Source organism: Gekko japonicus, unplaced genomic scaffold (assembly GCF_001447785.1).
Source record: "Gekko japonicus isolate JY-2015 unplaced genomic scaffold, Gekko_japonicus_V1.1 scaffold1620, whole genome shotgun sequence".
NCBI classification, from domain to species: domain Eukaryota; kingdom Metazoa; phylum Chordata; class Lepidosauria; order Squamata; family Gekkonidae; genus Gekko; species Gekko japonicus.
The window spans coordinates 42,835-54,369 of record NW_015166470.1 but is presented as its reverse complement, the minus strand read 5'-3'; positions in this window follow the sequence as shown (position 1 = coordinate 54,369).

Genomic DNA, 11,535 nt, shown 5'->3' with positions numbered 1-11,535 from the left:
CCAATCCATAATTAATAAGAGAGAGGCTGATTTTTGTCATAACTTTTGTGTGCGTCTGTTTTCCTGTTTGTTTAAGACAGGGGTGTCAAACATGCAGCCCGGGGGGGCCAGATGAGGCCCCCAGAGGGATTCTCTCAGGCCCACAGTGGGACTGGTTGTCTACTGCTGCTGCTTCCAGTTCTGCTGCTGCAGCTGCAGCATCATGGTAGGTTTGCAGCTTACAAATACACACCTGAACAGCATACTCAAGATTGCAATAGCACAGATATTTTGATGCAATAATTCAGAGCAAGAGGTGTCAGTTATCAGACACAGTTAAATAAACAAAGTATTACAAGAGTGTTAATGTTTTAAGCATGTTTTTAAGTTAAAAGAAACCTTTGTGTTTGTGTCCTTTATAACGTTTATATCTCTGCTACCTGGCACTACATTTTATGACACACAAGGTCTCATTTATGTCAGATCCGGCCCTCATAACACATGAGTTTGACATCCCTGGTTCAAGAGCATTGTAGCACTAGACTTACAAGCCAGGTTTTTTCCCTTTCATGTTCAACCGAGGTTTTTCTGCGCCACCAAAGCAGCGTTTCTTAACACTGTGACTGTCTTCAGCTGTCTTTTCTCCTTTCTTTCTGATATTTCCTCAAGCACTATTAGCTCTTGCCACTAAAAAGGAGGTAGTGTTTAAGGTGCTGTGGAACTCCTTGTTCTTGGAAAACTTGTCAATCCTCTTCTTTTTTATAAATACATTCTTTTAGACAAGAATTTAAGGATTGCATCTGGCCTTTTAACAGCAACAGTTCAGTTGACTATATGCCTGTAGATTTTGTGATACATGCAAAACTCAAAATGTAAAAAAAAAGTTCTGGAATGGCTGAAATGGCTTCACATTTTGTGAAAACAGTTTTCTTCACCAGAAGAAAAATTATTGTACAATATTTTGGCTGAAAAAATAGACTTGAACTGATAAAACTGATTTACGGAATGGAAAAGATGCACAGCAGACGGAATTGACTTGGAAAACTTGCAAGTAAAAGTTATGTCATTTTGTCTAGTTGGGTGTCCTTTTTGTTGCAGTTTTATGTTTAATGTCCATATAGTATTTCTGAAATAAAATATTTAAAAATACAAAATCAATTACAGCTTAGAAGTAAAAATTATTTCTTGTGTTCATTAATTTAGGAAAAATTGAAAGTTGCAAATGCTGAAGAGAGAACTTCAATTCTTTATGTTTTTATGTCTTTACTTCTGATTCATCTAGGAATTATCGTTTTGTTACAAGGGCTTCTTACAGCTTCTTTGCAAACAGGCAAATAATGGAAGTGAACAGTTGCCAGGAATCCAAGTGAGATCTCTGGATAGCTTTATGCTTATGTACTGTTTATATTTATTACTTGTTGTGAGACCTCATGTGTCTGTGCCACTTCCTAATCACGGACCCACAACAACCAGTGTTTGGACTGCAGAAAGATTGTTAATCAACATATCCATTCTCTGTAATGTGAAGTTGTACAGTTTGAGTTATGTGAATTGGTTTCCTTATACTGCCTGTTGGTCCATCTTCTGCTGTGAATTTTGACCTTGTTTTGCTCTTTACGTGTAATGGGCTGCTGGCCTCTGGTCCTGATGCTTCGTGCAGCCCCCCTGGAGCAGCTGCTTTCCATGCAGAAGGTCCCCCAGTTCAGTCTCTGGAATCTCCTGTTCTCAAGTTGGATCTCAAGTGGGAGATGTTGGGAGTAACCTCCCCTGCCTGAGACCCTGGAAGACCCCTTTTTAAAAAAGCTGTTTATTAAAACATCTACTCCTGCCTTTCCAAAGAGCTCAGGGGTGGCTAACACAGCTTGGTGGCGAAGAAGAAGAAGAAGAAGAAGAAGAAAGAAGAAGAAGAAGAAGAGCAGCAGCAGCAGCAGCAGCAGCAGGAGTAGGAGTTGATTTTTATACCCTGCTTTTCACTACCCGAACGAGTCTTGGACCAGCTTATAATTGCCTTCCCTTCCTCTCCCCACAACAGACACCATGTGGGGTAGGTGGGGCTGAGAGAGCTCTGAATGAACTGTGACTAACCCAAGGTCACCCAGCTGGCTTCATGTGGAGAAGGAGTGGGGAATCAAACCCAGTTCTCCGGATTAGAGTCCGCTGCTCTTAACCACTACACCACACTGGCTGCAGTTGCTGATTGCCTATCTCACCAGGGTTACCACCAGGATCATCCATGACAAATGTGCTCATCTCTCCCAGTTGGCAGCCATCCATGACCTGGAAAGGGTAAGGCCGGGCCTTTGCTCTCTGCAAGCATTGCATTGGGGGGGGAGGGAGGGATTAGATGCAGCATTCAGGTCCCAAAAACTGACATTGGGCTGCATCACACACTTGCTGTTTTTCAGCCTGGTTGAAGGGCAAGTGGATTGGGAAATGCCTGGAGATTTGGGGGGTGGAGCCTGAGGAGGGCAGGGTTTGGGGAGAGGAGGGTCATTAACAGAACATAATGCCAAAGTGACAATTTTCTCCACGCGAATTGATCTTTGTTGCCTGGAGATCAGTTGTAATCCCAGGAGATCTCCAGCCACCACCTGGAGGTTTGGCAAGCCTACTGTGATACCTGTTCGGCTCCCTGTCCCTCTCCCTGACCCAGGCCTTGTTCCCGTGCCATCTCTGTCCTCGTCAGACTGTGCGAGAGTCAGACTGGACTGTGCGATTGAACAACAACAACAACACAAATGTTGAGTACTGATCAGCAGGGTTTTTCCCCCTGGGGAAACGTGCAAGAACAGAGTTCCAGAACCTTTTGGACAGAATCCTTCTAAAATGTTTAAAAGTTCGTGAGTTTTCAGTATACAGACTGAAAACTTCATTTCTCTCTTGAGGGTTCCGACACCTCTATTTAAAAAAACAAACAAACAAAAGCCCTGCTGATCAGAGATTCCTTTACGGAAGGTGTACACAACCACAGAGTGCAGTTAGGGGGTGCTACCTGGAGATCCTGGGGGTGGAGCCTGAGGAAGGTGGGGTTTAGGGAGGAAGGAACTTCAGATAGGTTATAATGCCATGGAGCCCGCCTTCCAAAGTGGCCATTTTCTCCAAAGAGAAAGAACTGATATTGTCAAGACAGAGAAAGGAAGCCTGGAGCTCTATATTCAGTGCATCTGGGAGAATAAAGAATTATGGGTCCTGAAGATCTCACATTTAAAATTAAGAACAAGTTTCTAGCCCTCTGAAAGCAAAGATCTGGAGGGCTGCCCGTCACTACAACCTCTCCACCTTCCTTACCAGCTGCTGCTCCCCAGTTTCCTTCTCTTTATCCCACTTGTCCTAGCAAAAGAACATGCCAAATGGTTTAGGGACTAAACCTGGGAAGCAGAGGGAGTATCGTGGTGAGCAAAACTGCTCACAGAGGCAGTGCCTATCTGCTCACAGAGGCAGTGTCTATCTCACCACGGTGACCACCTCAACCATCTGTGACAAATGTGCTCATCTGTCCCAGGTGGCAGCCATCCCTAACCTGGAAGGATAGGGCCGGCTTTTGCCCTCTGCTAGCACTGGGTTGGGGGGGGAGGATTACGTGCAACATTCAGGTCTAAAAGTTGCCATTCGGCCTTTAGTATCTGAGGCCTCCCACGTCACACACTGGCTGGGTTTCAGACTGGCTGAAGAGCATATGTTTCTGAGCACAAGCAGAGCACACATTCCTCATTCGTCTCTCAGTGGTGCCTCCCACAGAGGCCAGCATCTGACTCAGCCAATCTAGAGCACAACTACTAGGTTTGGTACCTCCTAGCCGTGCTCCCCCCCGTGTCTTCTGGGTGGCACATCCCTCTCACTTTTTCTGCCACTTTCATAGCCTTGCTTTTCCATCTCTTTTTTCAGATGACTGAGATCTTGGACTACTGCGGTCCAAACTTGGACCTGTTCACCTGGTGTCTTACTCCAGCCTAGGTACGGTAAGTGCTGGCCCTCCAAACTGACTTCTGCAGCAAAGATATCAAGCGATTGTGCTTGTAGCCATCTGGAACATCTCCCTGCAAGGCCTGAAACCCCATCCTGATAGTGCCGGCTGCTCAGAAGGGTCGAGAGTTGAATCAAGACCTCTCCTAACAGGGAAATGGCTGAACTGCTCATTGTGAAGCTCAGCTGATCCCTTGTCACCTATGAGAAGTGAAAAGTCCTACATTTAGACTGCTTCATGCCGGACATGGTGAAACTCGGGTACTCTCAGATACTAGAGCAGACATTAAATAATAGTTCTGATGGATTTCTGCCTTGGTCATCTGCCTGTTAACATGCATGCTGCTATCTCCATGCCGTATGCACCATACTTCATACTAGCTCGGCAGAAGCTCCTTGACTGGTGTCCTGATTCCCTGCCAGTTTGCGTATTAGGAGTGGTAAGCTAATGGTTACCATTTGCCATGCTGAAAAAGAGCTTGTGTTTGGGCAGGGGTACCACGTGGATTGTATCAGGCGCATCTTTGAGATGGCTCCTGCCTCCCTCATGTGATAACCTCACTTTCTACAGGGTGCAGAAAGATTATCTGTGTCTCCCCCCTCCCCTCCCATCAATATTATCCACCCATCAAACTTCCGGTGGGTGGATCGGTGATGGCGGTCGCTCTCCTTGAAGCGACTAGCACACCTTCGGCTTGGAGGAGTGCCACCTCAAGTGGCACTCCCACGGAACCCTTGCGGTGGGTTCCAAGCCAGAGAACTTTTGAGGGTTAGCCTCTTCAACGGCTCGAAGCTATGGAATAGAGGCTTCCCTCCACCCTGATGGTCCAGCCGATGGGTGACTTATGGGTGTAAGCCAATCTGACCGGGACAAGCACAGGAGATCAAGCGGAATAGCGATGGAAGAGAGAAAGGTCAGAAGTGACCAACAATGAACGTGAGTGAGAGATGCAGGGAGGGACGCCTCCTGAGCAATTGAATAGATCAAAGAAGCGAAGGAGGGGAGAGAAACAGCGTTACATTTTGAGAGACTTACTTGAGCTTGGATAGAGAAACAGTGAGTCTTTTGAGCTCTGAAACAGAGGTGTTGAATTGTAAACAAAGAGAGAACATGGCGGTTCCACGAGGGAAAATAAAACTGAAAGGCAGCCAGAGTCCAAGATCGAAAGAGGGAGCAGACGTTAGCGGATATGCTGAAACCGGTATTGGAGCAGCTCGGTGGTATTAACCAGCAACTGGCCACACTAAACCAAAACTTCGCCTTGCAGCAGCGCCAGCTGGCAGAGATGGAGAAAAAAGTGGAGCAGGCAACTGAGAAGCTGGTAGAGATGGACACCGGGAACAAGAAGATGAGGAAAAGAGTGACAGAGGTGGAAATAAAACAAAAAGCTGCAGGAAAACCGTTTACTTCAGCTGCAAATGGAGAAAGCAAACATGACTCTCAGATTTCAGGGACTGCCTGAAAAGGAAAAAGAAGATTTGAAGAAGACTTTGGGAGAGATCATCGCTCCAGTAACAGGCTTATCAGCGGATGAAATAATAAAAGATATAGAGTCTGCCTATCGGATATATTCTAGAGAAACAGCGAGTCTTTTGAGCTCTAATTACATTTTAAAAAATAGCCTGCCTGGGGAGATTGTAGTCAAGTTTGCAATAAGACAGACTAAAGATGTTATATTAAAGGCAACTTCGGCAAATCCACTGAAAATTGGGAATTGGGAATACAAATATTAAGACTCTAAAAGACATCCCATTTGAAATCCCTCAAAAGAGGAAAAGCTACAAAAAATTAATCTCATTTCTTCAGACAAATGGAATACAATATCGGTGGGCGATCCCTGAATGTGTCATCTTTAAAATTAATGATAAAAGAGAGAAGATTGACTCCATCTTTAAAGCAAAGGAATTTTTGAGAAGACAGCTGGGGCCAGAAACAGAACTCAAAGATGAAGAAACAAAATTGAGTGATTCTGCTACCTCTGGAACGGTGGAGGACTCTGAGGAGGAAGCGGGTGCGGGAGCAAGCAAAACAGTGTATGATTTCTCTAGCAAAGGCCACTGTTATTCCATAAGCATAATCTCTGCTGGGTGGAGGGGGAAGACTGGAGGCTTGTTCTGAGGTTGCCTGTCACCTGAAAATGGAGACCCCTTTTTCAGAGCTGTGGCTAGCTCTGTGTTTCAGAACCAAGAGTGCCTTCCTTGGCCTGAATTTTGTGGGTCTCTGGATCAGGTTAGAAGTAGAGTGCCCTTGCTATGGGGCTACCCAATAGTAAAAGGCAGCGCCTCTGGCTTACAATTCCCCCCCTTGAAGCCGGTGTTGCGTTGGAGTAGAATGGCCTTGTGTCTGGGCACTTCAGAGGACTATGTGGCCCTCAGGAATGACTGTTCTGACTGCTAGGATGAGTTTACACAAATAATGATTTATTTATAAAAGAATAAAATATGTTTCTGGGTATTTTGAACTGTTGTTGAAGAAAAGAACTTATAAATATAACTGATAAAGCTGGGCATCACACACGGTCTCTCAAAACACCAAAACTCAACTCTGACAGCCTTAGCCACATAGGCTAAACTGTTTTTCTTAGCCACACAAGCTAAATGGTTTGTCTTAGCCACAACAGATAGACTCAAACTGCTTCTTCTGCAATACAAGCTAAAAAACTAAACTCCCCACACTCATCTCTCCAAAACCAAGAATCAGAGACACCCCTTTTCCCACTCAGTCACATCACACTCATCTCCCTCCATCACTCTGCTTACATTACTGCAGTCAAACTAAACATTTAAAGAAACAAACACACACACACACCAAAACATGAAATCATTACAAAGACCATCATCAGATTCATAAACCATCCAGCCATCTTTGGCTGCCATTATAAAAGGTAGGGTTTTGCCTTGGAAACCATTTTCTTTCGGGATTTGACTGTGGAAAAGATGGAACTGAAAGGACTGTGGGGCACACTGAGGAAAGATCACATGCAACGAGCCCATGTCAACCAACCCTCTGCCTCCCTGGCTCTGCCACAATTATACTTCCATTAACTTCTTGTGATCTCCTGCTTGCAGCTTCTTTCTTCGATTCCGGATGCTGATCCCTAGCCCGCTTCATCCCTGGTCCTGCTGCAGTATCTCAGCTTCCTCCAAATGCATCCACATGGTCAGTTCTCCTAAAGTGCTTTGAGAATACTTCAGGAGAACTGTTATTTCAGATAAAAGTCTTTTGTGTGTACACTTCCCTCCCCAATAGATATTGATTCATGACCATGACATACCAAACTTTTCTTAACCAATCTCAGCTGTTAGTTTTGGTTTCCCCCAGTGCAGGGATCCATATTCTAGCAGCTGTCAATAAATTCAGCATCTGAATCCTGTACTTGCTTGGCATAAATAATTGTTCTGCTCATGCCCCAAATAAAGACAGCATGTACAAGCAAATGGGTTGAGCTGGGATTTACTATGGCGGCAATCACACACACTAAATAATCCATTTTCAATCCACTTTCAGTGCACTTTCCAACTGGTGGATTTTACTGAGTGAACTGGCAAAATCCAGTTGGAAAGTGCATTGAAAGTGGATTATTTCGTGCGTGTAACCGCTGCCTACTTGATGCTGATCTGGGTCATAATCATGCCCCCACCAGTGTGGGCACCTTACCTATCAGCCTGCCTGAGGCATGCCATTGTGATGAGCTCCCATGCTCTGGCTGCGAGCATGAAGCGGTGATAATCCCCCAGAGATTTTCCTAGCCTACTAACCTAAGGGACACTGTCACATCACCATCCTCCCCCCCACCCATGCTGGCAAAAACAAGTGGCCAAGATGATGAAGGAAATGTCACTGTGTGGATGCCATTGCAAAGACACCCCTGGGGATGGGAAGGAAACCCAAACAAAGCTGCCTGATTCTCTCGAGGCAGATTTGGTCTTGTCTTCGAGCCTGCAGAGTGTGTAGTGGCTTATCTTTTTTAAAGATAACACAGTAGTCAACTTAAAAAGAATAAGTTTATTAAGTTAGTAAATGTAATTCCTTCTCACTCCATCCTGCTAGCTGGTAACAGTTAGCAGAGCTTGCAGGTGTGTTATATTTACATCCTTTATCCTTCTGGCAGTACTGCCAAAAAAACAACTAGAAACTTGAGCAAGTTCACTGTTCGTAGCTGGGAAGAGTACCCACAGTTTCCTTTTGAAAATGAATCAGTACAGTCTCTATTGGACTCCCTGCCTGGTCCAGGATACCGCCTATATTTTTCCCCTCCAAAACCCCAGCTGCCAGTATCTGACCTTTGGTTGCTGACAGTTAAACTGCCCTAGGTTTGTGTTTGCATCTTTTTCTCACTTCAGAATTCCACTCAGCCTTTCAAATCCAATTTCTCCGCACTGAACAGGGAGAAAGAGTCCCATCTGTAGCTGGGGAGAAGTATACTTGGAGGCGGTTTGGCCTAGGAGGGCATTTCCAAAACAGTCAATTTCATCTATTTTATTCTTAAAGGTTTTCCTCTATAGCTCAAAACATATTCCATGTAAAACAATCATAATGCAAAGTTTTTTTAAAAAACTTTATAAAAGAGGAGAATTGGTATTTCTCTTTCATATTACAGATGCTAATGGTTGTCAACTGTAAATAAACACATACATTACAGATGTCAACTTTTTAGGCCTTCATCGAACCCTGATCTGCAGGAACTCAACAGGGTTGGAAACATTCTACACCCCTCTGCTAGGAAAATGTTCCTTTCCTCAGTGCAAAAGAAGGTAGCCTAACCAGCTACTGCTTGCCTTATAATCAAACCATTTCCACTGCAACCATTCCATAGAGACAGGGCCGGCTCTCTCACTAGGCCAGCTAGTGTCTGGCCTAGGGCGCAGGCTCGTCCAGGGCGCCAACTGCCCTGCTGCCGCCCCCCCAAAAGCCCCCACCGTCCCTGCCCAAAGCCACTGCCCTGCCTCAGCTCGCTGCAGCACGCATTCTGCTTGCCCAGCGGCCCATTGGTCCGCTGGCTGCTGCACAGCTGCGCACCCATCGCCGATTTGCCCCCGCCACCCTCTGAGCCAGCCAGCAACAGTCGCACTCGCCGACGCCGGCAGCAGCCCCACCCAGCCACTAGCTAGCCCAGCCCGCAGGGAAGGTAAATTCATCCCCTCTGAGCTAGCCAGCAACAGTCACACTTGCCGATGCCGGCAGCAGCCCCAACCAGCCACTAGCCAGCCCAGCCCGCAGGGAAGGTAAATTCATGAGCTGGCCCTGGGGGGTGGGTGGCGGGGGTGGTGAGGGGGGTGGCAACAGTGGGGATGGTTGAGGGGGATGGTCGAAGGGGCGAGGGCGGCAGCAGCGGCGGGGGCACCCCGAAGGCTTCCAACATGCTGCCTGCAGCAAGCCAGCGAAGCAAAAGTGCCGTCGCCGGCGTCGAGGCGGGGGGGGCGGATTAAGGCTCCCTTGAAGTTGTGGCGTCTCATGAGCAAAAATCCTACTTTGTGAGCTGCTGACATTAAAGTTCTGAGCGGGCGATTTGGCTGCTGCATGAATTCGTTTGCTCTGGAGCCGCATCCTTCCTGAGCTGAGGCACGCCTCCCCCCTCCCCTCCCCCTTCAGTGGCAGCGACAGCGGGAGGAGGAGGTGGTAGCGGCAAAAGGATGGCTGGGGAGGCTGGCGAGGTTCTCCTGCGCGGCGCTGCCTGGTCGCCTGCCGAAGGAAGGCCCACACACACACATACAAGAAAGGTCACTGGTTTCGGGTGGCGCTGCAATTCGCACACAACCCCCGTGCGCTGCCCCGCTTCTCTCCACCCAATAAAGGGAGAAGCCGGGAGAGGCCCGTGCAGGAGCTTGCACGCCAAGCCAGGGGTTTGCAGGGTTTGCACGGCCTCCCCCACCTGGAGGCGCAGGGCAGGTGGGCAGGTGGGCAGAGGGGGCAGTCCAGAGGAGGAGGAAGGCTTCCGTCTCTCCAGGCTCTGCCTGGAGATTGGCAACCCCATAATTGGGTGTGCGGGAGGGGCGCCAGAAGGTAGCCCCGCCTAGGGCGCAAAAAACCCTCAGGCTGGCCCTGCATAGGGATGCAAGATGTCATTCGCTCTTTATTTCAAAAACCTGAGGTCCATGGTCTCTGATCCCAGCACTCAGTCCTTTGTTTTCCCCCAGATGATGGTCGCTTCTTCCACCAATGTCCCATACCCAAGGTTTCAACCACCATGGAGACAGAGAACCCCAAAGCTGCATCACATGACCGTTGGGCACAGAGGAGATTTGGCAATCATGTTCACAGAGGAAGCTACTCTCTGGCAGTGAAGGCTTTGGACAGATCAGTTCAGATTGGGTTTCTGTTAACAGACCCAAATATGCCTACATTTGGACAAGTAATAAACCACCTGGAGTGTTAGTAAACACATGTATAGCCAGTTTGTGAGAAAGAGCCAACATGTGTTCTCTTTACAAATGGAACTAGGGACCAGTATCAGGATAAAAAGGTGATTTTGATCCCACCATCAGCTGCACATGCGTTGTACATAACCCGAGAATTCCTATGTGCATGTATAAAGGGAAAAAACAGTGTCCACTGTGCACCAATCATACATGTGTTTACTTTAACTAGAATAAGGTTAAACTGCTTTCGGTCTTTCAGAAATCCTGGAAATCCTGGAGAAGGAAGGCAGGGCATGAATCCAGACACACAAGTTGTGGCTACCATGTGGGTTCTTGATAGGCTTGCCAAGTCCCCCCGGGGGGCGGGGAAAACCCCGCCCCAGAGGCCCATTCCCTGCCGGTGGCGGATCGGGCCCCAGGGGGAACCCCACCCCCAAAGCACGCGACGTGCACGTCACCCGGAAGTGACGCGACCACGGCGGGCACGCGAGGTCACAGTCATCCGAGGGAAAACTCTATGGTTTTCCCTCGGATGGTCGTGGCCCCGCCCCCAGCATGCCCGGCGTGGTCGCATCACTTCCAGCGCCGCTTCAGACTTGGCAACCCTAGTTCTTGAATAAGTTGTGGAAGTCAGTCCCATGACAGGGATCCAGTTTCAGTGTGCCCCACAGTCTTCTCAGTTCCATCCTTTCCATAGTCATAACCCAACAGAAAATGGTTTGCAAAGCAAAACCCTACCTTTTAAAATGGCAACCTAAGATGGCTGGATAGTTTATGAGTCTGATGGTGGTCTTTTTCTTGGCAGTTTCCATGAAAGGGAATAGGGATTTTCACAACCCTTCAGCAATGACCATAAGCCCATAACCTGGTATATGAAGGAGTGGCAACTTCTTCTCACCCTTTCACAAGCACCACGGCCCCAAAATCCTTACCCACCACCACGCCCACTGTACCTGTTTTCCTTCCCTTTAATCACTTTTGAGGTTCCCCGTTCCCTTCCCTCCACCTTCCCCACCATTCCTTATTCCATCCTCTGGGCCATCTAAACAACCCTGATGCCCCTTCCATTGGTCCCCAAGAGGAGCCGGTGGAGTGGGAGGCCAGTGGCTGGCCCCTGTCCTCCTCCTCCTCCTCCCCGCCACTCCCCCATCTGCCCTGCTGCCCAGAGATCGGTCCCTGTCACCCGGATGCTGGGCCCTCCTCACACTGATGCCACAATGCCAGCCTCACAAA